Raw genomic sequence first — 25,667 nt, forward strand, 5'->3', positions numbered from 1 at the left:
TCTCTCGAAGTCTTCCGCCTGTCTCTGCTTTCCAAGCCCACCGATCCTCCAGAGCGCAGCACGTGTACGGTAGGTTCGTGCTCCCAGAGCACATCTCCGGGGCTGTACGTCACACTTCTCCTCGAGGTGACAGCCTGCCGCAGCAGCGTTCTTCCCTGCTGCTCTTCCAGGATTTGGTGTAGTTGTTCTATTTCCATATAGTACGTATGTATGTGGTTTTGGTTTTGGGAGGAGGTTTCCGCCTCCCCTCTCACGTGAGCCGCCGTCTTTAATCCCAGCAGCACATCTTTTTTCTTCTTCTTCTTTTTTTTTTTTCTTTTCAGTTTCACTTGTCTAGGGTACCTGTCCCCACCCCCTCAACTTCTGGTTTGTCTTCGTCCTTGGATCTCAAGTGAGTCTCCTGTAAGGGAGCACGTAGGTGGTCTTGAGTTTTCATCCCTTCTTTTAACCCTGTGTCTTTTGATTGGCGCCCTCAGAGCCTGTCCTTTTATTCTGACAATTGAGAGCTGTGTCCTTATTGCACTTAAAAATTTTTTTTTGTTATCATTCATCTACAGTCACGTGAAGAACATGATGATCACCAAGTCCCCCCCAAAAACCCCGTTACAGTCGCTGACCATCAGCGTGTAGTAAGATGCTGTAGAATCACTACTTGTCTTCTCTGGGTTGTACAGCCCTCCCCATGCTCCCCCCACCCCACACGTTATACATGCTAATCCTGATGCCCCCTTTCTTTCTCCCCGCCCTTATCCCTCCCTTCCCACCCACCCTGCCCAGCCCCTTTCCCTTTGGTAACTGTGAGTCCACTCTCGGGTTCTGTGAGTCTGCTGCTGTTTTTTTCCTTCAGTTTTTCTTTGTTGTGATACTCCACACATGAGTATAAAGACGGCGTGATCGCCGCTGATCGGAGGGAGGGACAAACAAAAAGGAACACCCCATTTCTAGACAGGAGCAGTTGGGAGCAAAGAGTGTGTTGTGGACTGACGTGTTTATTTGAGTGTCCAAACTTCCCTCTTTATGTGGCTATTACTTCTTTACATTCGTGAACATCATAAAAGCCACTGATTTCAAAGGCCCAGACGCATACTGAGGTGAGAGAAGATGAGAAGGACGTTGCTGCACCACTAAATCTATGGCTGGGCACTGCTGAAACCAAACAAAAAGAATTCACGGTGGCCAGATAGGGCTATTTTCTAGTGGCTGTCTCTGGGGACTCAGACAGAATCCATTTGTTTGATTGTTTGTTTTTTCAGTTTCACTTGTGTAGGGTACCTGTCCCCACCCTGTAAGGGAGCACGTAGGTGGTCTTGAGCTTTCATCCCTTCTTTTAACCCTGTGTCTTTTGTTTGGAGCACTCAAAGCCTGTCCTTTTATTCTGATGATTCAGAGCTGTGCCCTTATTGCACTTCTTAAATTCTTTTTGTCATCATTCATCTACAGTCACGTGAAGAACATTACGTTTACCAGGCTCCCCCCTTCACCAAGTCCCCCGCGAAAACCTCTTACAGTCACTGTCCATCAGTGTAGTTTGGATGCTGTAGACCCCTTCACCATGTCCCCCCGACACACCCCGTTACAGTCGCTGTCCATCAGCGTGTAGTAAGATGCTGTAGAATCACTACTTGTCTTCTCTGGGTTGTACAGCCCTCCCCATGCTCCCCCCGCCCCACACATTCTACATGCTAATCCTGATGCCCCCTTTCTTTCTCCCCGCCCCTATCCCTCCCTCCCTCCCCACCCACCCTCCCCAGTCCCTTTCCCTTTGGTAACTGTGAGTCCACTCTCGGGTTCTGTGAGTCTGCTGCTGTTTTTCTCCTTCAGTTTTTCTTTGTTGTTATACTCCACACACGAGTGAAATCATTTGGTACTTGTCTTTCTCCGCCTGGCTTATTTCACTGAGCATAATACCGTCTAGCTCCGTCCACATCATTGCAAATGGTAGGATTTGTTTTCTTCTTATGGCTGCTTGCTGCACTTTTTAAAGTGGATTTTTCATTCTTCTTTTTTGTTTGTAGTTTCGCTATGTGCTTTCACCATTACTCTCCTGGTTTATGAGCAATAGCTTTTATTAATTGATATGTACCTATATCTCTCTCTCTATCTCTCTGTCTCTCTATCTATCTCTCTATCTATCTGTCTATCTATCTATCTATCTATCTATCTATCTATCTATCTATGAATCAATCATCTTTTTGTCTGCCCTTCTGTCCTTATGTACAAGAACAGTCAACAACATAGGCTATGTCACTTCCCTACATTATGCCTCCAAAAATCTTGCAAGGTAACTAGGCCGTAGGGAGAGCACTGGGTTTTCACCGAGACACTTGCAGGTCGAGTCAGCCGCGTGCACCTACAAAACCAGGAAATGGTGGTGCAGGGACTTGAACCCGTATCTCTGTCCTCTGTCCTCTTTTACCTCCTTCTCGCTTGCTGACTGTATTTAGCCACATTCACTGACTAAGTGCTCCCTGAAGACCACAAGTATCCTTCCTCTGGGCCTCTTGTCGACAGAAAAGTAAACTTGGTGCTTTGCTCACCACCATGTTTGAGGGACATCGGCGTGATCGCCGCTGATAGGAGGGAGGGACAAATAAAAAGGAACACCAGTTTCTAGACAGGAGCAGTTGGGAGCAAAGAGTGTGCTGTGGAGTGACGTGTTCGGTTAAGCATCCAAACTTCCCTCGGTATCTGGTTATTGCCTCTTTACATTCGTGAACATCATAAAAGCCACTGATTTCAAAGGCCCAGACGCATATTATTACCGCAATTCAGTTGTTGAGGTGAGAGACGATGAGAAGGGCGTTGCTGCACCACTAAATCTATGGCTGGGCCCTGCTGAAACCAAACAAAAAGAATTCACGGTGGCCAGATAGGGCTATTTTCTAGTGACTGTCTCTGGGGACTCAGACAGAATCCGTTTGTTTGTTTGTTTGTTTGTTTGTTTGTTTGTTTGTTTGTTTGTTTCTCAGTTTCACCTGTGTAGGGTACCTGTCCCCGCCCCTTCGGCTTCTAGTCTGTCTGTGTCCTTGGATCTCAAGTGAGTCTCCTGTAAGGGAGCACGTAGATGGTCTTGAGCGAGAGATAGCTTTGTTTAGTATGATGCTCTCCTATCTACCTACCTACCTATCCCTTTATCTATCTACCTATCTATCTATCTATGATCTATCATCTATCTACTCTCATCTGTGTATCTATCTAATTAATCTATCACCTATATGTATGTATATCAACCCAATCTATGTATCAATCATCTGTCTGTCTATGTAATCTGTTGTCTCACTTTTGTCAACGTTCTGTCACTAGGTGCAGTTTGATTCCTCTGTGTCCTTCTCAGAGAAGTCTCAATTCCTTGTGTCTGTTTATGTGAGTTAGCTGTGTGTTTGGGTCTTGAGAGGAGTGGCCTTGGGTGGGAACTTCTCCTGCGTAGGTGGCACGAGTCTGCTGGGTGTGGACGGTGTGGTTGGCGGGCTGGGCTCTTGAACCTGTGCGGGCCAGGGCCCTCCGGCTGCTCTGCCCCTGGGCCGTTCCCGCTGTGGCGGCTGCGTGAGCTGCGGGGCATATCCGAGGCCCCACGCAGGGAGCACCCTGGCTGGCCTGCGGGGTCCGAGGCAGGTGCGTGCCCAGTAGTAGGTCTTTTTGCCTGTGCACCGATGTCACCTCGGCGGCCCTGCTTGCTGGCCCATCTCCAGAGAGCATGCGTGTAGTCACTGGTTAAGGGAACTGCCTTTTGGTGACACGCAGGGCTCTTGTGGGCCGGTGGCCCGTGGGCTTGCTGAGGTGGCAGGCCAGCTAGCTTGTGGGGAAACTGCTCCCCTCTGCTGTCAAGGTGGAGGTGGAGTTTCAGTGCATTTAGGCATTTAGATGTGAGTGAGGTCTCTCTGAAATGGAATAGTAGCGTTGAGAGCTATGTTTCCGTTCGTATGAAAAGGGTGCTGAGCATAAAGAGTTGGGTGATGGTGGCAGGAATTCTAGGAATGTTTATGTCCCCGCACTTATTTATTTTCTGTTAAGGGAGGTGATTCTGAAGTAACTTTTTACTCACGGATGAAGGTGGTGCATAAGGTCATCCCACGTCAGCCATGGTGAGATGAAGTGGTGTAGTAGAATTAAAGCCTGTACACCTTGGCCTGATACATAGGAGACACACCGTGGGTGCTCTTTGCTGCCCTCCTGTCCTGGCTTATTACCTTAACTAACTCGATGGTTCAGAGTGGTCCCAGCAACATTTCCGGCAAGATCTTTCTAAAATTGCATAGAATCACTTGGCAAAGATATCCCCAGAGGCTAGTGGAGAACTTTACTCTTTCTGGTCATAGTTTGCAAGATGTTTGCCCTATCCTGCGTTCCTTTGTTACTTTTGCATCTCCTGTGATTGTAGACCGATGGGGCAGTGGCGTACACACACACACACGCGCGCACACGCACACGCACACACGCACGCACAGGCGCGCGCACACGCACGCACACAGACACACACACACACACACACACACACACACACACACACACACACACACACACGGCTGAGAGTTAACGGAGACCCCAGTTATAGGAAACTGCAGCCCGCACTTTAAAAAAGAAACGCGCATAAGTTGTGCTCCTGGCGTGCCCCCCATAGGGAGCGGACTTCAAAGTGCAGAGGTGGTTGGACACAGATACCTATGCAGACACCTAAGCACAGATATCTATGCGTAGGCTCTCTCCATCCATCGTCTTAAGTGCGTCTCTGTTTACCTACATATCTATGTTAGTCTACTCAAGCTGATAACCAGAGTGTCATTGAGTGGGGGCTTCATCCATAGACACTGATTTCTCACCATTCTGGAAGCAGAAGTCCAAGACCAAGGCAGGTTCAGTTCCTGGTGAGGTCCCTTCTTCTGGCTTGCATACGGCCGCATCCCTGCTGTGTCCTCACAGGGTCGAGGGAGAAAGCTCTGTCCTCTGTTCCTCTTAATAGCACTGATTGCATAATGGCAGCTCCACCCACACCCTCATGATAGCTTCCGAACCAAATTACCTCCAAAGGCCCCACCTCCCAAGACCATGACAGTGGGGGTTAGGGCTTCAACCCTGACTCAATTCAAATATGAACTTGTGTGTGTGTGTGTGTGTGTGTGTGTGTGTGTGGTGGCGGCGGCGGGGGGTTAGGAGGAGCAGAAGATGGTGAGGTGAGGGCCCAAAAATTCAGTTCATAACTCTGTATCTATCTATCATCTATCTATTCTCTATCTAATCTATCAATATCTTATCATCTGTCTTTCTAACGTAACCTACCTATATCATCTATCCTATCTAGTCTATCATCCGTCATCTATATATGTCTTATCTATCTGTCATCTCTGTCAATCTATTCGTCTAACCTATGAATATCTATCATCTATCTAATGTATCTATTTCTAATCTATCATCTGTCACCTGTCTGTCACCTACCTGTTGTCATCTTTTTGTCTACCCATCTATCCTTATGTACAGAACAGTGTAAGATAAATTCTAGCTGAAATAAGCAGGTGAAGGGAGGCAACAAAGGGCCCGGTAGTTTATTTGAACGCAAATACCCGGGCGAGATTTCCCCGGTCTATAGAAATGGAGGCTGGGGAATTCACACTTAAGTAGACAGGCAGGCAGCGAGATTTTCGAGAAGGTAGGGGGAGGCAGAGCTTAGATTTACAGCAGCACGAGGATTGGCTAGCCCAAGGCATATTTTTCAGGTTGGGAGGGGGCAACAGCCAAGAACTTCGGCCCATCATCAGTGTCCCGCGTGGGAGGGGGCAGCAGCCGGAGACATTGGCACATCATCAGTGTCCGACGTGCTCGCTCCTCCCATCAGTGCCCCCAGCCTTACAAACAGTTAACAACACGGCTATCTAACATGGCTGGCTATCTATCTATCTGTCTGTCTGTCTGTCTGTCTGTCTGTCTGTCTATCTATCTATCTATCTATCTATCTATCAATCATATATTCAATCTATCTATACCTGTCATCTATCCTATCTAATCTATCATCTATCTATCTGTCTATCTGTCCTATCTATCTATCATCATGTTTTTGTCTACCCATCTATCTTTATGTACAGAACAGTTCACAAGATGGCTTATATGTCACTTCCCTACTTATGTTTCCAAAAGCCTGCAAGGTAACTAGGCCCTAGAGACAGACAGCACTGGGTTCACCGAGACATTTGCACATCGAGTCAACAGCGTGTGACTACAAAACTAGTCGATGGTGGTGCGGGGACTTCAACCCATATCTCTGTCCCCGGTCCTCTTTGCCCTCCTTGCTGACGGTATTCTAGCCGCATTTGTTGACTGACTGCTCCCTGAAGACCACAAGCATCCCTCCTCTTGGCTTTTTCAGTAATTTATCCCATTGTATGGAATGCTTTTCCCTCAGATACCTGGTTCTGTCACCTCCTTCTAGACTGTTCAAGTCCCACCTCCCTGGTGAGGCTTACCCTGTCCACTGTTTATTTTGAAAGCCCTGCTTCTCTCTGCCTACAATCTCAGTCCTCCATATCCTGCTTTTCATTCTTCATAGTGTTTGTTACCGGCTAAGCTACCGGAAAACTTACAGATGTTCATTGTCTCTTTCCTCCCCTCCAACTAGAACGTGGTCTCCACAGGTTAGGAATTCTGCGTGTATTGAGTCTGGTGGAGACCCTGCAGACTCTAGGGTCAGCGAGAAGTGGGCACAGTTGTAACTCAACGTGGCTTGACATGTTAGCAGTTTAGGTTAGAGTCAGGCCAGGCGGTCATTAAAGAGGACCTTTTCTGATATTACTAAGCTACTTGGTAAATTCTAAGTAAGCTTACATTTTCAATAATCACACAGCAGGCAGAAGCACTTCCTTCTGTCGTTCCTCCAGCCTCGAGGACCTGGATGCCAAATCCGTTCTCTCGTGGGGAAGTGGGAGTGTGTGAGGATGATCGGCCAAAGTCTTAAGTTACACAAGGCACACACATACAGAATTAAACATGTTTAAAAACCAAAATGATGAGAGAGGTTGCCTGTGTCACAGCAGGGATTCCCTAGCCCCCAGTGAGCTCAGAGCAGTGGGAGAGGAGAGGGAAGGGGCCACATAAGCCAACCCGGTCTCCTTCCTCTGGACTTGCCTCCCCCTGGGTTGTCATCCATTAAACGCTCAGCACGCAGACCTCGCGGTGAGCACGCACAGTCATAAAACGCGGCTACTTCCACATCCCAGTCGCTGGGGCACGGAACACGTTGCGTAGTTAAGTGTGGCTCAGAACACTATCACTCATGTATGTGTGTTCTTCCTCTGTCGCCGAGTCAAAGAGTAAACAGAGCAGAGGCATACTAGCAAGAGCAGGGTTTAGTGTGAATATATAATATACGCACATACTGTGGGAAAGACTTTGTTAAATGGATAGGAGGACATAGGCCTTGTCTGGAGCCGGGGGAGGCCTGTAGGTGCCGTTGGCAAGGGCTGTGGCGTGTCCACCGGGTCGGAGGCCGAGTTAGGGGTAGGGCCGAGGCCGTCGGCTGTGCCTCCCACGGCATCGTGTGGGTCCAGGGCTGACCGGAGGATGACCGCCCGCGCGGTGGGTGTCTGAGGTGCGCAGGAGGCCGGCGGTGGCGCCGCCCACGGCCTCGTGCGAGGCCGGTGGGGACCGGAAGATGACGGCCACCGAGGGTGGCGTCGTGTCCATCGGCTCGACCCGAGCGTCATCGTCGGCCTTCGGGCCGGCGGTGGTGCTGCCCACGGGCTCGTGTGGCGCCGGGGGAGACCGCAAGATCACGGCCAGCCAGGGTGGCGTCGTGTCCACTGGTTCGTCTTGAGCGTCAGCGTCGGCCTTAAGGCCGGCGCTTGTCCTGCCCATGGCCTTGTCTGGGGCCGGGGATCAGTTGTAGGTGCCTTTCCCGAGGGTGGTGGCGGGCCCATCGGGTCATCGTCCGACTTGGGGGTAGGGCCGAGGCCGTCGTCTGTGCCTCCCACGGCATCGTGTGGGTCCAGGGCAGACCGGACGATGACCGCCCGCGCGGTGGGTGTCTGAGGTGCGCAGGAGGCCGGCGGTGGTGATGCCCACGGCCCGGTGTGGGGCCCGGTGGGGACCGGAAGATGACGGCGAGCGACGGTGGCGTCGTGTCCATTGGCTCGCCTTGAGAGTCAGAGTGAGCCTTCGGGCCGGCGCCTGTGCTGCCCACTGCGTCGTCTGGGGCCCGGGGGGACGAGTAGGTGCCTTTCCCGATGGCGGAGGCGTGCCCATCGGGTCCTAGTCCGACTTGCGGGTACCGGTCCGAGGCCGTCGTCTGTGCCTCCCACGGCATCGTGTGGGGCCAGGGGAGGCCGGCGGTGCCGCTGCCCACGGCCTCGTGTGGGGCTGGGGGGGGGGGGGGCCGGAACATGACGGCCATCGAGGGGGGTGTCGTGTCCCATCGGCTCGTCTTGAGCGTCAGCGTCAGCCTTCGGGCGGGCGCTTGTGCTGCCCTGGGCCTTGCCTGGGGCCGGGGGGGCAGTTGTAGGTGCCTTTCCCGAGGGCGGCGGCGTGCCCATCGGGTCCGAGGCTGACTTACGGGTAGGGCCGAGGCCGTCGTCTGTGCCTCCCACGGCATCGTATGGGGCCAGGGGAGACCAGACGACGACCGCCCGCGCGGTGGTTGTCGGAGGCACACAGGAGGCCGGCGGTGGTGCTGCCCACGGCCCCGTGCGGGGCCGGGGGCGACCGGAAGATGACGGCCATGGAGGGTGGCGTCGTGTCCATGGGCTCGTCGCGGTCGTCATCGCCGCCCTTCGGGCCGAAGGTGGAGCTGCCCACGGCCCCGTGCGCGGCCGGGGGCGACCGGAAGATGACGGCCATGGAGGGTGGCGTCGTGTCCATGGGCTCGTCCCGGTCGTCATCGCCGCCCCTCGGGCCGAAGGTGGAGCTGCCCACGGCCCCGTGTGCGGCCGGGGGCGACCGGAAGATGACGGCCATGGAGGGTGGTGTCGTGTCCATGGGCTCATCGTCCTGAGCATCAGCCTTCAGGCTGGCGCCTGTGCAGCCCACGGACTTGTCCGTGGCGAGGGGGCAGTTGTGGGTGCCTTTCCCGAAGGCGGTGGCGTGCCCATCGGGTCGTCGTCCGCCTTGCGGGTAGGGCCGAGGCCGTCGTCTGTGCCTCCCACGGCATCGTATGGGGCCAGGGGAGACCAGACGACGACCGCCCGCGCGGTGGTTGTCTGAGGCGCGCAGGAGGCCGGCGGTGGCGCTGCCCATGGCCTTGTCTGTTGGCTGACTCTGGATGGCGGTTTCACAGAGGCAGGACACCTCGAGGCGGGCTGGTAGTGGTGCCCGTGTGCCCTGCAGAGGAGGAGCTCGTCTGGGTGGTCTCTCTCCAGCCGTCTGCTGGGAGCCTAGGATGGTCCAGAGGCCCAGGACTGCTCCCCGTGGAAGTGGGAACTCTGTTGGGAAAAGTGGGAAAAGCCAGCCGCTAAAGGCACAGGATCCCCAGTGGAACAGCCTGTGACCAGGGCAGCGGGCAGGTGCAGGGTGCTCCCTGGCAGGAGGGGTAGGGGCCAGCGTCCCGGGGACGGGAAGGACCGGCGGGCGAAGAAGGTGGGGCTGGGGAGGCGGCGGGCGGGGTGGGGCACGAACCTTAGGAAGGAGGAAACTGTCCACACGGGAAAATGGGTTGTGGTGTGCGCCAAACGATCCGAGGAAAGGGTCTGAAGCTAGGGAGAGGATCTCCTTTGCCACTAACTCCTTCTCAGGCCAAGCACGCACTGAGCTGCCCAGCTAGGGCGAGCCTGGTATGTATGTCAGCCAGGGGACGCATCACAAAGCGGCCTGGGCCGCTGTGACGTCACCCAGGGGCCGCATCACCAAGCCCCCTCCCCCCCCCCCCCCACTGCCTTAAGCACACCGGCCCCGCCCAGAGGAGACCCTGGGCCAAGGCCACGGCGCGGCCCCAAGGCCAACCCCAGTAGAATCCCTAGCCCCCGGGACTGCCCGCTGAGGGCCGTGCGGGTGTTCGGACCGACGAGGCCACCGTGCGGACCGTCGAGGGCTGCAGTGCCCGCGTCTGTCGGAGCTCAGCCCGCCCGGGTGCCGGCTCTGCATGTTCTCGGCACCCGGGGTGCGGCGGGCGGCAAGTGCCTTGCCCCCCACCCCCGCCCCCCCGCCCGCCCCCCCGCGCTCCCGGAGGCCAGGGCCTGCTCACGGCCCGGCGCGGAGCCACCCAGAGGCTGCCCGGGGCACGGCCCGCCCTTTCCCGGGCGTTCCCAGCTTCTCTGGGACACCGGGAGCCAGGCATGCCTTCTCGGCCATGGCCAGCCAGGCGGCTGACTTCTGAGGAGGGCGCAGACCCCATGACTTGCCGTCCTAGCTAGCGGGCAGGTTCTTTCTTTGCTTCTCACAGAAAGCGTAGGTCGGGGACCACCGGGTCTCAGCATAGCCACATCCCGCATTCTGACTGGGCCTGGCTGCCCAGATTTTCTCTCTGATCTAGTTTTGGGGGCCTGTGTCTCGTACGTGAATAACACAGCAGAGTATAAACTGGGAAACACTTTTTATTTTTAAAATGCTTCTCCTTTAGACTCTCGGTCTCGATGGCGTCGCCGTTCCTGCCCGTCAGCCAAGCTGGAAGCTTGCGGGGCGACCTCGCCTCCTCTCAGCAGTCAGCCTGTCCATTCCCGATCCCGACTGTTCATCCTTTACGTTTTTTTTTTAAACTCTACTTTTTATTTTTATTTTATTTATTTTTTTAGTTTATTATTTTTTATTGAAGGGTAGTTGACGCACAGTATTACATTACGTTAGTTTCAAGTGTACAACACAGTGATAAAACATTTATATACATAATTCTAGGTTCCAGCTATCGCCCTACCAAGCTGTTACAATATCTTGACTATATTCCTTACGCTATCCATTACATCCCGGTTACTTATTTATTTTACCATTGGAAGTCTTGTCCTTTTTTTTTTTTTTTTTTTTTCTGTGAGGGCATCTCTCATATTTATTGATCAAATGGTTGTTAAGGACAATAAAATTCTGTATAGGGGAGTCAATGCTCAATGCACAATCATTAATCCACCCCAAGCCTAATTTTCGTCAGTCTCCAATCTTCTGAGGCATAACAAACAAGTTCTTACATGGAGAACAAATTCTTACATAGTGAATAAGTTACATAGTGAACAGTACAAGGGCAGTCATCACAGAAACTTTCGGTTTTGCTCATGCATTATGAACTATAAACAGTCAGTTCAAATATGAATACTCATTTGGTTTTTATACTTGATTTATATGTGGATACCACATTTCTCTCTTTATTATTATTATTTTTAGTAAAATGCTGAAGTGGAAGGTAGATACAAAATAAAGGTAGAAAACATAGTTTAGTGTTGTAAGAGGGCAAATGTAGATGATCAGGTGTGTGCCTGTAGACTATGTGTTAATCCAAGCTAGACCAGGGCAATAAAACATCCACGTATGCAGAAGATTTCTCTCAGAACGGTGGGGTGAGGTTCTAAGCCTCACCTCTGTTGATCCCCAATTTCTCACCTGATGACCCCCCTGCGACTGTGCCTGTCTTAGGTTGTTCCTCCCTTGAGGAATCTTACCCGTCTCTGGCTAACCAGTCATCTTCCGGGGCCATACAGGGAAATGTAGAGTTGGTAAGTGAGAGAGAAGCCTTATTGTTTGAAATGGTTAGCTTTCTATTTCTTTGCATGGTTATGCCCTGTAGCTTCTATGCCCAGCATCTGTCTTGAGGTATCTTTACCACTTGGAAGAATTATGATACTCGGTAAATTTGATATGAGGCACGAATTCTATTTAAGGGTTGTAATTAGGAAGGAAGAAGAAAAGCTATAGAAGTAGCAGGCGGAAGAAAACATGGGAAGATTGATTATTTCTTTGACATATCTTCTTGTAGAGTAACTTCAGCATGTATAGGTTTTAAGCTACTACTTAAATTGCGCACACACATTAACATAATAGGAGTATAGTTACATAACCAAAGCATACCTGTAATTACCAGCCATCTCCAGTGAAACCGAGAAAACCAGTTAGGCACCTTAGGCATTTGTGAAAACTTATCTATGATGTGGTGGATATTGTCCAACTGAACTTGAACAGTCTGAGAGAAATCAGACAAATTAAAACAATCCATTCCTGGGGAATGTTCACATCCCTTATGTTCTTTTAACAGTAAATAGTCTGTAGTTGTAAGATTTTGGAGCGCTACAATTTGCACTTCTAATTCTTGGTTGAGTTCCAACAGTATAGATCCAGTCAAATTTGTTGTTTTACCGTATGCACAGGCCAGCTTAGATGTCTCCTTCATTCCCATGGCAAGTCCAGGAACTGGTGGGATGAGTGCATCTACAGCTGTAGCAGTGCGTGGATCTTTGTTGGGGTTTTTTGATGATCATCTTTTGGCATGAGTCTTCCAGAGAGTGCTGATGTTGGAAGTTCTTTTTCATATCGTATCTTAGTTCATTTTCGGGGTAGCCCAATTAGGCTTTGATCCTCTGTATAAACACAAACAGACCCTTTGCCTACACTTTTATATGCCCTTCATACCCTTGTGTAGAACTCATTGGCGGTTACCACACAGGAACTGCCCTTTTTTTTTTGTTTTTTTGTTTTGTTTTTGGTATCACTAATCTACACTTACATGACGAATATTATGTTTACTAGGCTCTCCCCTATACCAGGTCTCCCCTATAAACCCCTTTACAGTCACTGTCCATCAGCAGAGCAAAATGTTGTAGAATCACTACTTGCCTTCTCTGTGCTGTACAGCCCTCCCTTTTCTCCTACCCCCCCCCCCATGCATGCTAATCTTAATACCCCCCTACTCCTCCCCCCCCCCTTATCCCTCCCTACCCACCCCTCCTCCCCAGTCCCTTTCCCTTTGGTACCTGTTAGTCCATTCTTGAGTTCTGTGATTCTGCTGCTGTTTTGTTCCTTCAGTTTTTCCTTTGTTCTTATATTCCACAGATAAGTGAAATCATTTGGTATTTCTCTTTCTCCACTTGGCTTGTTTCACTGAGCATAATACCCTCCAGCTCCATCCATGTTGCTGCAAATGGTTGGATTTTCCCTTTTCTTATGGCTGAGTAGTATTCCATTGTGTATATGTACCACATCTTCTTTATCCATTCATCTATCGATGGACATTCAGGTTGCTTCCAATTCTTGGCTACTGTAAATAGTGCTGTGATAAACATAGGGGTGCACTGATCTTTCTCATACTTGATTGCTGCATTCTTAGGGTAAATTCCTAGGAGTGAAATTCCTGGGTCAAATGGTAAGTCTGTTTTGAGCATTTTGATGTACCTCCATACTGCTTTCCACAATGGTTGAACTAACTTACATTCCCAGCAGCAGTGTAGGAGGGTTCCCCTTTCTCCACAGCCTCGCCAACATTTGTTGTTGTTTGTCTTTTGGATGGCAGCCATCCTTACTGGTGTGAGGTGATACCTCATTGTAGTTTTAATTTGCATTTCTCTGATAATTAGCGATGTGGAGCATCTTTTCATGTGTCTGTTGGCCATCTGTATTTCTTTTTTGGAGAACTGTCTGTTCAGTTCCTCTGCCCATTTTTTAAATTGGGTTATTTGTTTTTTGTTTGTTGAGGCGTGTGAGCTCTTTATATATTCTGGATGTCAAGCCTTTATCGGATCTGTCATTTTCAAATATATTCTCCCATACTGTAGGGTTCCTTTCTGTTCTATTGATGGTGTCTTTTGCTGTACAGAAGCTTTTCAGCTTAATATAGTCCCACTTACTCATTTTTGCTGTTGTTTTCCTTGCCCGGGGAGATATGTTCAAGAAGAGGTCACTCATGTTTATGTCTAAGAGGTTTTTGCCTATGTTTTCTTCCAAGAGTTTAAGGGTTTCGTGACTTACATTCAGGTCTTTGATCCATTTTGAGTTTACTTTTGTATATGGGGTTAGACAATGGTCCAGTTTTGCCAGCACCACCTGTTGAAGAGACTGTCATTTTGCCACTGTATGTCCATGGCTCCTTTATCAAATATTAATTGACCATATATGTCTGGGTTAATGTCTGGATTCTCTAGTCTGTTCCATTGGTCTGTGGCTCTGCTCTTGTGCCAGTACCAAACTGTCTTGATTACTATGGCTTTATGGTAGAGCTTGAAGTTGGGGAGTGCAGATCTCAGCATTTTTTTATCCCCCTAGGTTCACTTACACTTTGGAGGTCTACCTCCCATCCTGGTTACTAGGTTCCTTAATTGATAGAGGGGCTGGAAGAAGCAGAACAGCATGTAGATGAAGTTAAAGTATAAAGTGGGCTTTTTCTAGGCTGAGTATATTTCACAGTGTCATGAGCCTCATCCCATTTCTGTGCTTTGTCTCACTGCAAATGCAGAGAGTGGATTGAGAAGGTGTCTCCAAAATTTGCACTTTTGTTTTGACAGTCAAAACTTCCTAGTAACATCCAGCTAGTCCTCATCTTGGTCACCAGAGGCAGCAGCGAACGGGTAACGTGGGTGCTGTCTCTCAGAAGTGGAACCTGCTGCTTAGACATTCTTTGTTCTCCAGTGTAGTCAGAGCAGCAGAAAGTCTAGTCATCATACTCAGGAAATTAAAATTCTAGATTTGGGAATTTTCCCCCTAACTACACCCTATCGTGCTGCCTTGCAAGTGCTCAGAGACAGCCAGGAAGCATCTCCAGCGGAAGTGGAGCTTGCACTGCCCCATTCGACGTGGCAACAGGGAGTCGCTGGACCACCTCATCTTCCCTGTCGGGTTTTTCCAGTCTGAACCCCGAGAGGAGTGGAACCCCTCGCATTGCAAAGCTGAGCACACACGGCAGCTGTTCAGCTGCTCTGACTCCAGGATTTTTTTCTTCGCAAGCCCCTGTGTGTCAGGCTGGGTGGTGAGGTGACAGCTGAGGCTGGGGGAGTGGAGAGCGGCTGACAGGAAAACAGACTCCTGAAGCCATTTCTCCCATCTCTCTGCCCCGTGTCCCTGGGGAGGAGGGCCTCCTTGGCCTTGGCATTATGCCGGAAGCCTTCACTTTATCCTCCTGAAAGGGATCGTCCTTGGTGCAGATCAATGTCATGACTGTGAAGGAAATTATGGTGGAAGTGGGAAGCTCTGTGCCTCGTCTTGGGGAGAGGGAGGTCCCTGCAGGCATTATGGGTATGTGGGGACACCTGTTGTGATATGACTGATGATAAGTAAATATTTGGTAATTGAGATGACCAAAATACATTTCCTAGGTATTTTTGCTCCTCGTGCACAATTCCTGAAAATCCTTCTGAGCCATAACTGTCCAATGGGTGTCTTGTTAGGTTAATGCAGAGGCTTTGGGGCCCTATCCTAGGTTAGAGGCTGGTTGCCAGGGGCACCAAGCTTGTGATTAGAGGATGGAAATTATTAGCCCTCAGCCCCCAGGGAAGAGGAAAGGGATGAGGGCTGGAGGCTGAATCAGCAATGGCCAGTGATTTAGTCAGTCATGACTCTGCAGTGAAGCCCTCACAAAACCCTAAGAGAAGAGCACATCTCTCTCATCTCCTGTTTCTCTGTCAGAGCTTCCATGCCTGGGGAACCAGGTGGCCTGCACATGCCACCAGGCCAGGCCCCAAGCACCCCAGGAGGATAGAAGCTCTTTTATTTGGGACCTTGCCATATGTGTGTGTTCATCCGGCTGTTGTGTCCTTTATGGTACTCTTTGTTAAACGTGAGTGTTCTTCTGAGATTCTGAGGCACCTTAGCAACTTGGGCAGACCTAAAGGGGAAGTTGTTGGAACCCGCAATCTTAGCCTGCAGGTGGGAAGCACAAGCTAATTGCGTGGGGCTTGCAACCAGGCTCTGGAGCTGGGGAGGAGGGCAGTCTTGAGGATAGAAACCTTACCCTGTAGAATCTGGTGTTGTCTCTGGGCAGATAGCCTCAGCATTGAGTTCTCAGACACCCTGCTGGTGTTCAAGAATTGCTTGGTGGTGTATGCATTGGAAACAGGTCCAGTATCCTGAAAGGAGTTACACTGCTGTGTATGAAAAAGAACGCTGGGTCATATGAAACCGCTATTAATATAGGTAGGAACCACCACACTGTTTTCCATAGTAGCTGCACCAATTTACATGGTCACAAACAGTGCATGACGGTTCCCTTTTGTCCACATCCTCATAAATAACTTGTTATTTCTTGTTTTTTTTGGGGAACTAGCCATTCTGAATGCTGTGAGGTGATAGCTCATTGTGATTTTTTTGTTGTTACCATTAGAGTACAATTACATGAGCAACATTGTGGTTACTAGACTCCCCCCCATTATCAAGTCCGCTCCCCGCACCCCATTACAGTCGCTGTCCATCAATGTAGTAAGATGCTATGGAATCACTACCTGTCTTCTGTGTGTTACACTGCAATCCCTGTGGCCCCCCACCCCCTACATTATGTGTGCGGATCGTAATGCCCCCTTTACCCCCTTATCGCTCCCTCCCCACCCGTCCTCCCAGGTCCCTTTCCCTTTGGTAACTGTTAGTCCATTCTTGGGTTCTGTGAGTCTGCTGCTGTTTTGTTCCTTCCCGTTTTTGCTTTGTTCTCATACCTCACAGAGGAGTGAAATCCTTGGATACTTGTCTTTCTCCACCTGGCTTATTTCACTGAGCATAACACCCTCTAGCTCCGTCCGTGTTGTTGCAAATGGTGGTAGGATTTGTTTTCTTCCTATGGCTGAGTGATATTCCGTAGTGTGTATGTACCACCTCTTCTTTATCCCTTCATCTCCCGATGGACACTTAGGTTGCTTCCCTTTCTTGGGTATTGTAAGTAGTGCTGTGATCAACATAGGGGTGCATCTGTCTCTTTCAAACTGGGCTCCTGCACTCTTAGGGTAAATTCCTAGGAGAGGAATTCCTGGGTCAAATGGCATTTCTGTTCTTTGGTTTTTGGGGGAACCTCCATACCGCTTTCCACAATGGTTGAGCTGACTGACATTCCCACCAGCAGTGTAGGAGGGTTCCCCTTTCTCCACACCCTCGCCGACATCTGTTGTTGTCTGTCTTTTGGGTGGTGGCCATCCTAACTGGTGTGAGGTGATACCCCGTTGTGGTTTTAGTGTGCATTTCTCTGATGGTTAGCGATGTGGAGCGTCTTTTCCATGTGCCTGCCGGCCACCTGAAATTGCTTCTGTGGAGAAGTGTCTGTTGAGAGCCTCTGCCCATTTTGTAACTGGATTCATTTGCTTTTTGTGTGTTGAGGTTCGTGAGCTCTTGATACATGTTTTGGATGGCAACGCCTTATCAGATATGTCATCGGTGAGTATATTCTCCCATACTGAAGGATGTCTTTTGGTTCTACTGATGGTGGTCAAACAGAATCTTACGAAACCCCCTACCACTTCATTCCAAATCTGACTAATTTTTTTTTTTTTTTTTTCCCCAGAACACCAACCAGCCGAGAAAACGGGAACGAAGAGGAGAAGCTGTGATGCGGGAACATCTGGCGTAAAACTGAGAGGTGAGGCGGTGTGGAGACTGGTAGGTTGTATCTTTCCATGTGCTGCTTTCAAGGGTCATAGGGAAAAAAGATCGCCAAGGAGATGAAGCCCGGGGTGTTGACGTCACCTGGTATCGGTGGAGCCACGTAGCCTCTAGCCATTGACGGGGAGGCTAGCATGCGGCACTGTTGTCTTTCCTGCGGAGTTAAGACGAGCGGCGTCCCCCGTTTGCAGTTCAGTCAGAGCCCGTGTGGGACTGTCCTGGCACCGGCCGGGGTGGACCCGAGAGCTGTGCCGTTCCTGCTGGGCTGTCGCAGCACCCCTCTCGGAACAGGGCCTCAGCAGCGCTCCCGGGAGAGAGAGAGAGAGAGAGAGAGAGAGACAGAGACAGAGACAGAGAGAGAGAGAGAGAGAGAGAGAGAGAGAGAGACAGAGAGAGACAGAGAGAGACAGAGAGAGAGAGAATTGCGCTCGAGAGACAGGGGCAGTTATATTTTCTGTAGCTCCCTGAGCATGCTCCTGGTGTTTATTTTGAGATCTCTTTCTCAGGAAGATTGATTTGAGTCCAGTTACCAGGTTCCTTTGAAGGTTCATATTTGTAGGTGGCGCCCTCTAGCTCCCAGAAGCTTTACTCTCTGGAGATGCTCAGCCCTTGGGGTGGGTGGGGGGTGGGGTGGCAGGGGTCCCAGGGGAGAGGTGCCGGTGCCCACCCCCGCCGGGAGGAAAGAGGTCTTTCCTGCTTCCCGACCGCAGTGCCCGTCTCCACTGCCGGGGCCAGTTTGCGGAGCACGCAGGGAGAAGCTGCCGTAGGTGGGGGCGGCCGTTTTGCAGGCCGGTGCCGGCGGGGAGGCAGGCCGTGTGCCAGTCACAGCACGGTACGGAGTAGAGGGGGATGGAGCGCCCGGAGCTCCTGAAAGCTCCCCCGCCTGCCGGGCAGAGTGCACCCGGGCAGTTTGGCGCACCTGTCCTTTCTCCTGAGCGGCAAGCCCTGCGGAAGCCTTGCCCCTTTAGCAGTTCTCTCGCTGTCAGGAAGTCTCTCAGACTGTCCGCCTTTCTTTTGTCCCACAGCGGCCGGATGTGGATCCCTGTGTTGTCCCACAAGTGGCTGGAATCTCAAGTCTCTCGAAGTCTTCCGCCTGTCTCTGCTTTCCAAGCCCACCGATCCTCCAGAGCGCAGCACGTGTACGGTAGGTTCGTGCTCCCAGAGCACATCTCCGGGGCTGTACGTCACACTTCTCCTCGAGGTGACAGCCTGCCGCAGCAGCGTTCTTCCCTGCTGCTCTTCCAGGATTTGGTGTAGTTGTTCTATTTCCATATAGTACGTATGTATGTGGTTTTGGTTTTGGGAGGAGGTTTCCGCCTCCCCTCTCACGTGAGCCGCCGTCTTTAATCCCAGCAGCACATCTTTTTTCTTCTTCTTCTTTTTTTTTTTTCTTTTCAGTTTCACTTGTCTAGGGTACCTGTCCCCACCCCCTCAACTTCTGGTTTGTCTTCGTCCTTGGATCTCAAGTGAGTCTCCTGTAAGGGAGCACGTAGGTGGTCTTGAGTTTTCATCCCTTCTTTTAACCCTGTGTCTTTTGATTGGCGCCCTCAGAGCCTGTCCTTTTATTCTGACAATTGAGAGCTGTGTCCTTATTGCACTTAAAAATTTTTTTTTGTTATCATTCATCTACAGTCACGTGAAGAACATGATGATCACCAAGTCCCCCCCAAAAACCCCGTTACAGTCGCTGACCATCAGCGTGTAGTAAGATGCTGTAGAATCACTACTTGTCTTCTCTGGGTTGTACAGCCCTCCCCATGCTCCCCCCACCCCACACGTTATACATGCTAATCCTGATGCCCCCTTTCTTTCTCCCCGCCCTTATCCCTCCCTTCCCACCCACCCTGCCCAGCCCCTTTCCCTTTGGTAACTGTGAGTCCACTCTCGGGTTCTGTGAGTCTGCTGCTGTTTTTTTCCTTCAGTTTTTCTTTGTTGTGATACTCCACACATGAGTATAAAGACGGCGTGATCGCCGCTGATCGGAGGGAGGGACAAACAAAAAGGAACACCCCATTTCTAGACAGGAGCAGTTGGGAGCAAAGAGTGTGTTGTGGACTGACGTGTTTATTTGAGTGTCCAAACTTCCCTCTTTATGTGGCTATTACTTCTTTACATTCGTGAACATCATAAAAGCCACTGATTTCAAAGGCCCAGACGCATACTGAGGTGAGAGAAGATGAGAAGGACGTTGCTGCACCACTAAATCTATGGCTGGGCACTGCTGAAACCAAACAAAAAGAATTCACGGTGGCCAGATAGGGCTATTTTCTAGTGGCTGTCTCTGGGGACTCAGACAGAATCCATTTGTTTGATTGTTTGTTTTTTCAGTTTCACTTGTGTAGGGTACCTGTCCCCACCCTGTAAGGGAGCACGTAGGTGGTCTTGAGCTTTCATCCCTTCTTTTAACCCTGTGTCTTTTGTTTGGAGCACTCAAAGCCTGTCCTTTTATTCTGATGATTCAGAGCTGTGCCCTTATTGCACTTCTTAAATTCTTTTTGTCATCATTCATCTACAGTCACGTGAAGAACATTACGTTTACCAGGCTCCCCCCTTCACCAAGTCCCCCGCGAAAACCTCTTACAGTCACTGTCCATCAGTGTAGTTTGGATGCTGTAGACCCCTTCACCATGTCCCCCCGACACACCCCGTTACAGTCGCTGTCCATCAGCGTGTAGTAAGATGCTGTAGAATCACTACTTGTCTTCTCTGGGTTGTACAGCCCTCCCCATGCTCCCCCCGCCCCACACATTCTACATGCTAATCCTGATGCCCCCTTTCTTTCTCCCCGCCCCTATCCCTCCCTCCCTCCCCACCCACCCTCCCCAGTCCCTTTCCCTTTGGTAACTGTGAGTCCACTCTCGGGTTCTGTGAGTCTGCTGCTGTTTTTCTCCTTCAGTTTTTCTTTGTTGTTATACTCCACACACGAGTGAAATCATTTGGTACTTGTCTTTCTCCGCCTGGCTTATTTCACTGAGCATAATACCGTCTAGCTCCGTCCACATCATTGCAAATGGTAGGATTTGTTTTCTTCTTATGGCTGCTTGCTGCACTTTTTAAAGTGGATTTTTCATTCTTCTTTTTTGTTTGTAGTTTCGCTATGTGCTTTCACCATTACTCTCCTGGTTTATGAGCAATAGCTTTTATTAATTGATATGTACCTATATCTCTCTCTCTATCTCTCTGTCTCTCTATCTATCTCTCTATCTATCTGTCTATCTATCTATCTATCTATCTATCTATCTATCTATCTATGAATCAATCATCTTTTTGTCTGCCCTTCTGTCCTTATGTACAAGAACAGTCAACAACATAGGCTATGTCACTTCCCTACATTATGCCTCCAAAAATCTTGCAAGGTAACTAGGCCGTAGGGAGAGCACTGGGTTTTCACCGAGACACTTGCAGGTCGAGTCAGCCGCGTGCACCTACAAAACCAGGAAATGGTGGTGCAGGGACTTGAACCCGTATCTCTGTCCTCTGTCCTCTTTTACCTCCTTCTCGCTTGCTCTCCTTCTCGCTTGCTGACTGTATTTAGCCACATTCACTGACTAAGTGCTCCCTGAAGACCACAAGTATCCTTCCTCTGGGCCTCTTGTCGACAGAAAAGTAAACTTGGTGCTTTGCTCACCACCATGTTTGAGGGACATCGGCGTGATCGCCGCTGATAGGAGGGAGGGACAAATAAAAAGGAACACCAGTTTCTAGACAGGAGCAGTTGGGAGCAAAGAGTGTGCTGTGGAGTGACGTGTTCGGTTAAGCATCCAAACTTCCCTCGGTATCTGGTTATTGCCTCTTTACATTCGTGAACATCATAAAAGCCACTGATTTCAAAGGCCCAGACGCATACTATTACCGCAATTCAGTTGTTGAGGTGAGAGACGATGAGAAGGGCGTTGCTGCACCACTAAATCTATGGCTGGGCCCTGCTGAAACCAAACAAAAAGAATTCACGGTGGCCAGATAGGGCTATTTTCTAGTGACTGTCTCTGGGGACTCAGACAGAATCCGTTTGTTTGTTTGTTTGTTTGTTTGTTTGTTTGTTTGTTTGTTTCTCAGTTTCACCTGTGTAGGGTACCTGTCCCCGCCCCTTCGGCTTCTAGTCTGTCTGTGTCCTTGGATCTCAAGTGAGTCTCCTGTAAGGGAGCACGTAGATGGTCTTGAGCGAGAGATAGCTTTGTTTAGTATGATGCTCTCCTATCTACCTACCTACCTATCCCTTTATCTATCTACCTATCTATCTATCTATGATCTATCATCTATCTACTCTCATCTGTGTATCTATCTAATTAATCTATCACCTATATGTATGTATATCAACCCAATCTATGTATCAATCATCTGTCTGTCTATGTAATCTGTTGTCTCACTTTTGTCAACGTTCTGTCACTAGGTGCAGTTTGATTCCTCTGTGTCCTTCTCAGAGAAGTCTCAATTCCTTGTGTCTGTTTATGTGAGTTAGCTGTGTGTTTGGGTCTTGAGAGGAGTGGCCTTGGGTGGGAACTTCTCCTGCGTAGGTGGCACGAGTCTGCTGGGTGTGGACGGTGTGGTTGGCGGGCTGGGCTCTTGAACCTGTGCGGGCCAGGGCCCTCCGGCTGCTCTGCCCCTGGGCCGTTCCCGCTGTGGCGGCTGCGTGAGCTGCGGGGCATATCCGAGGCCCCACGCAGGGAGCACCCTGGCTGGCCTGCGGGGTCCGAGGCAGGTGCATGCCCAGTAGTAGGTCTTTTTGCCTGTGCACCGATGTCACCTCGGCGGCCCTGCTTGCTGGCCCATCTCCAGAGAGCATGCGTGTAGTCACTGGTTAAGGGAACTGCCTTTTGGTGACACGCAGGGCTCTTGTGGGCCGGTGGCCCGTGGGCTTGCTGAGGTGGCAGGCCAGCTAGCTTGTGGGGAAACTGCTCCCCTCTGCTGTCAAGGTGGAGGTGGAGTTTCAGTGCATTTAGGCATTTAGATGTGAGTGAGGTCTCTCTGAAATGGAATAGTAGCGTTGAGAGCTATGTTTCCGTTCGTATGAAAAGGGTGCTGAGCATAAAGAGTTGGGTGATGGTGGCAGGAATTCTAGGAATGTTTATGTCCCCGCACTTATTTATTTTCTGTTAAGGGAGGTGATTCTGAAGTAACTTTTTACTCACGGATGAAGGTGGTGCATAAGGTCATCCCACGTCAGCCATGGTGAGATGAAGTGGTGTAGTAGAATTAAAGCCTGTACACCTTGGCCTGATACATAGGAGACACACCGTGGGTGCTCTTTGCTGCCCTCCTGTCCTGGCTTATTACCTTAACTAACTCGATGGTTCAGAGTGGTCCCAGCAACATTTCCGGCAAGATCTTTCTAAAATTGCATAGAATCACTTGGCAAAGATATCCCCAGAGGCTAGTGGAGAACTTTACTCTTTCTGGTCATAGTTTGCAAGATGTTTGCCCTATCCTGCGTTCCTTTGTTACTTTTGCATCTCCTGTGATTGTAGACCGATGGGGCAGTGGCGTACACACACACACACGCGCGCACACGCACACGCACACACGCACGCACAGGCGCGCGCACACGCACGCACACAGACACACACACACACACACACACACACACACACACACACACGGCTGAGAGTTAACGGAGACCCCAGTTATAGGAAACTGCAGCCCGCACTTTAAAAAAGAAACGCGCATAAGTTGTGCTCCTGGCGTGCCCCCCATAGGGAGCGGACTTCAAAGTGCAGTGGTGGTTGGACACAGATACCTATGCAGACACCTAAGCACAGATATCTATGCGTAGGCTCTCTCCATCCATCGTCTTAAGTGCGTCTCTGTTTACCTACATATCTATGTTAGTCTACTCAAGCTGATAACCAGAGTGTCATTGAGTGGGGGCTTCATCCATAGACACTGATTTCTCACCATTCTGGAAGCAGAAGTCCAAGACCAAGGCAGGTTCAGTTCCTGGTGAGGTCCCTTCTTCTGGCTTGCATACGGCCGCATCCCTGCTGTGTCCTCACAGGGTCGAGGGAGAAAGCTCTGTCCTCTGTTCCTCTTAATAGCACTGATTGCATAATGGCAGCTCCACCCACACCCTCATGATAGCTTCCGAACCAAATTACCTCCAAAGGCCCCACCTCCCAAGACCATGACAGTGGGGGTTAGGGCTTCAACCCTGACTCAATTCAAATATGAACTTGTGTGTGTGTGTGTGTGTGTGTGTGTGTGGTGGCGGCGGCGGGGGGTTAGGAGGAGCAGAAGATGGTGAGGTGAGGGCCCAAAAATTCAGTTCATAACTCTGTATCTATCTATCATCTATCTATTCTCTATCTAATCTATCAATATCTTATCATCTGTCTTTCTAACGTAACCTACCTATATCATCTATCCTATCTAGTCTATCATCCGTCATCTATATATGTCTTATCTATCTGTCATCTCTGTCAATCTATTCGTCTAACCTATGAATATCTATCATCTATCTAATGTATCTATTTCTAATCTATCATCTGTCACCTGTCTGTCACCTACCTGTTGTCATCTTTTTGTCTACCCATCTATCCTTATGTACAGAACAGTGTAAGATAAATTCTAGCTGAAATAAGCAGGTGAAGGGAGGCAACAAAGGGCCCGGTAGTTTATTTGAACGCAAATACCCGGGCGAGATTTCCCCGGTCTATAGAAATGGAGGCTGGGGAATTCACACTTAAGTAGACAGGCAGGCAGCGAGATTTTCGAGAAGGTAGGGGGAGGCAGAGCTTAGATTTACAGCAGCACGAGGATTGGCTAGCCCAAGGCATATTTTTCAGGTTGGGAGGGGGCAACAGCCAAGAACTTCGGCCCATCATCAGTGTCCCGCGTGGGAGGGGGCAGCAGCCGGAGACATTGGCACATCATCAGTGTCCGACGTGCTCGCTCCTCCCATCAGTGCCCCCAGCCTTACAAACAGTTAACAACACGGCTATCTAACATGGCTGGCTATCTATCTATCTGTCTGTCTGTCTGTCTGTCTGTCTGTCTGTCTATCTATCTATCTATCTATCTATCAATCATATATTCAATCTATCTATACCTGTCATCTATCCTATCTAATCTATCATCTATCTATCTGTCTATCTGTCCTATCTATCTATCATCATGTTTTTGTCTACCCATCTATCTTTATGTACAGAACAGTTCACAAGATGGCTTATATGTCACTTCCCTACTTATGTTTCCAAAAGCCTGCAAGGTAACTAGGCCCTAGAGACAGACAGCACTGGGTTCACCGAGACATTTGCACATCGAGTCAACAGCGTGTGACTACAAAACTAGTCGATGGTGGTGCGGGGACTTCAACCCATATCTCTGTCCCCGGTCCTCTTTGCCCTCCTTGCTGACGGTATTCTAGCCGCATTTGTTGACTGACTGCTCCCTGAAGACCACAAGCATCCCTCCTCTTGGCTTTTTCAGTAATTTATCCCATTGTATGGAATGCTTTTCCCTCAGATACCTGGTTCTGTCACCTCCTTCTAGACTGTTCAAGTCCCACCTCCCTGGTGAGGCTTACCCTGTCCACTGTTTATTTTGAAAGCCCTGCTTCTCTCTGCCTACAATCTCAGTCCTCCATATCCTGCTTTTCATTCTTCATAGTGTTTGTTACCGGCTAAGCTACCGGAAAACTTACAGATGTTCATTGTCTCTTTCCTCCCCTCCAACTAGAACGTGGTCTCCACAGGTTAGGAATTCTGCGTGTATTGAGTCTGGTGGAGACCCTGCAGACTCTAGGGTCAGCGAGAAGTGGGCACAGTTGTAACTCAACGTGGCTTGACATGTTAGCAGTTTAGGTTAGAGTCAGGCCAGGCGGTCATTAAAGAGGACCTTTTCTGATATTACTAAGCTACTTGGTAAATTCTAAGTAAGCTTACATTTTCAATAATCACACAGCAGGCAGAAGCACTTCCTTCTGTCGTTCCTCCAGCCTCGAGGACCTGGATGCCAAATCCGTTCTCTCGTGGGGAAGTGGGAGTGTGTGAGGATGATCGGCCAAAGTCTTAAGTTACACAAGGCACACACATACAGAATTAAACATGTTTAAAAACCAAAATGATGAGAGAGGTTGCCTGTGTCACAGCAGGGATTCCCTAGCCCCCAGTGAGCTCAGAGCAGTGGGAGAGGAGAGGGAAGGGGCCACATAAGCCAACCCGGTCTCCTTCCTCTGGACTTGCCTCCCCCTGGGTTGTCATCCATTAAACGCTCAGCAC

Source organism: Manis pentadactyla, chromosome 2, assembly GCF_030020395.1.
Source record: "Manis pentadactyla isolate mManPen7 chromosome 2, mManPen7.hap1, whole genome shotgun sequence".
NCBI classification, from domain to species: Eukaryota; Metazoa; Chordata; class Mammalia; order Pholidota; family Manidae; genus Manis; species Manis pentadactyla.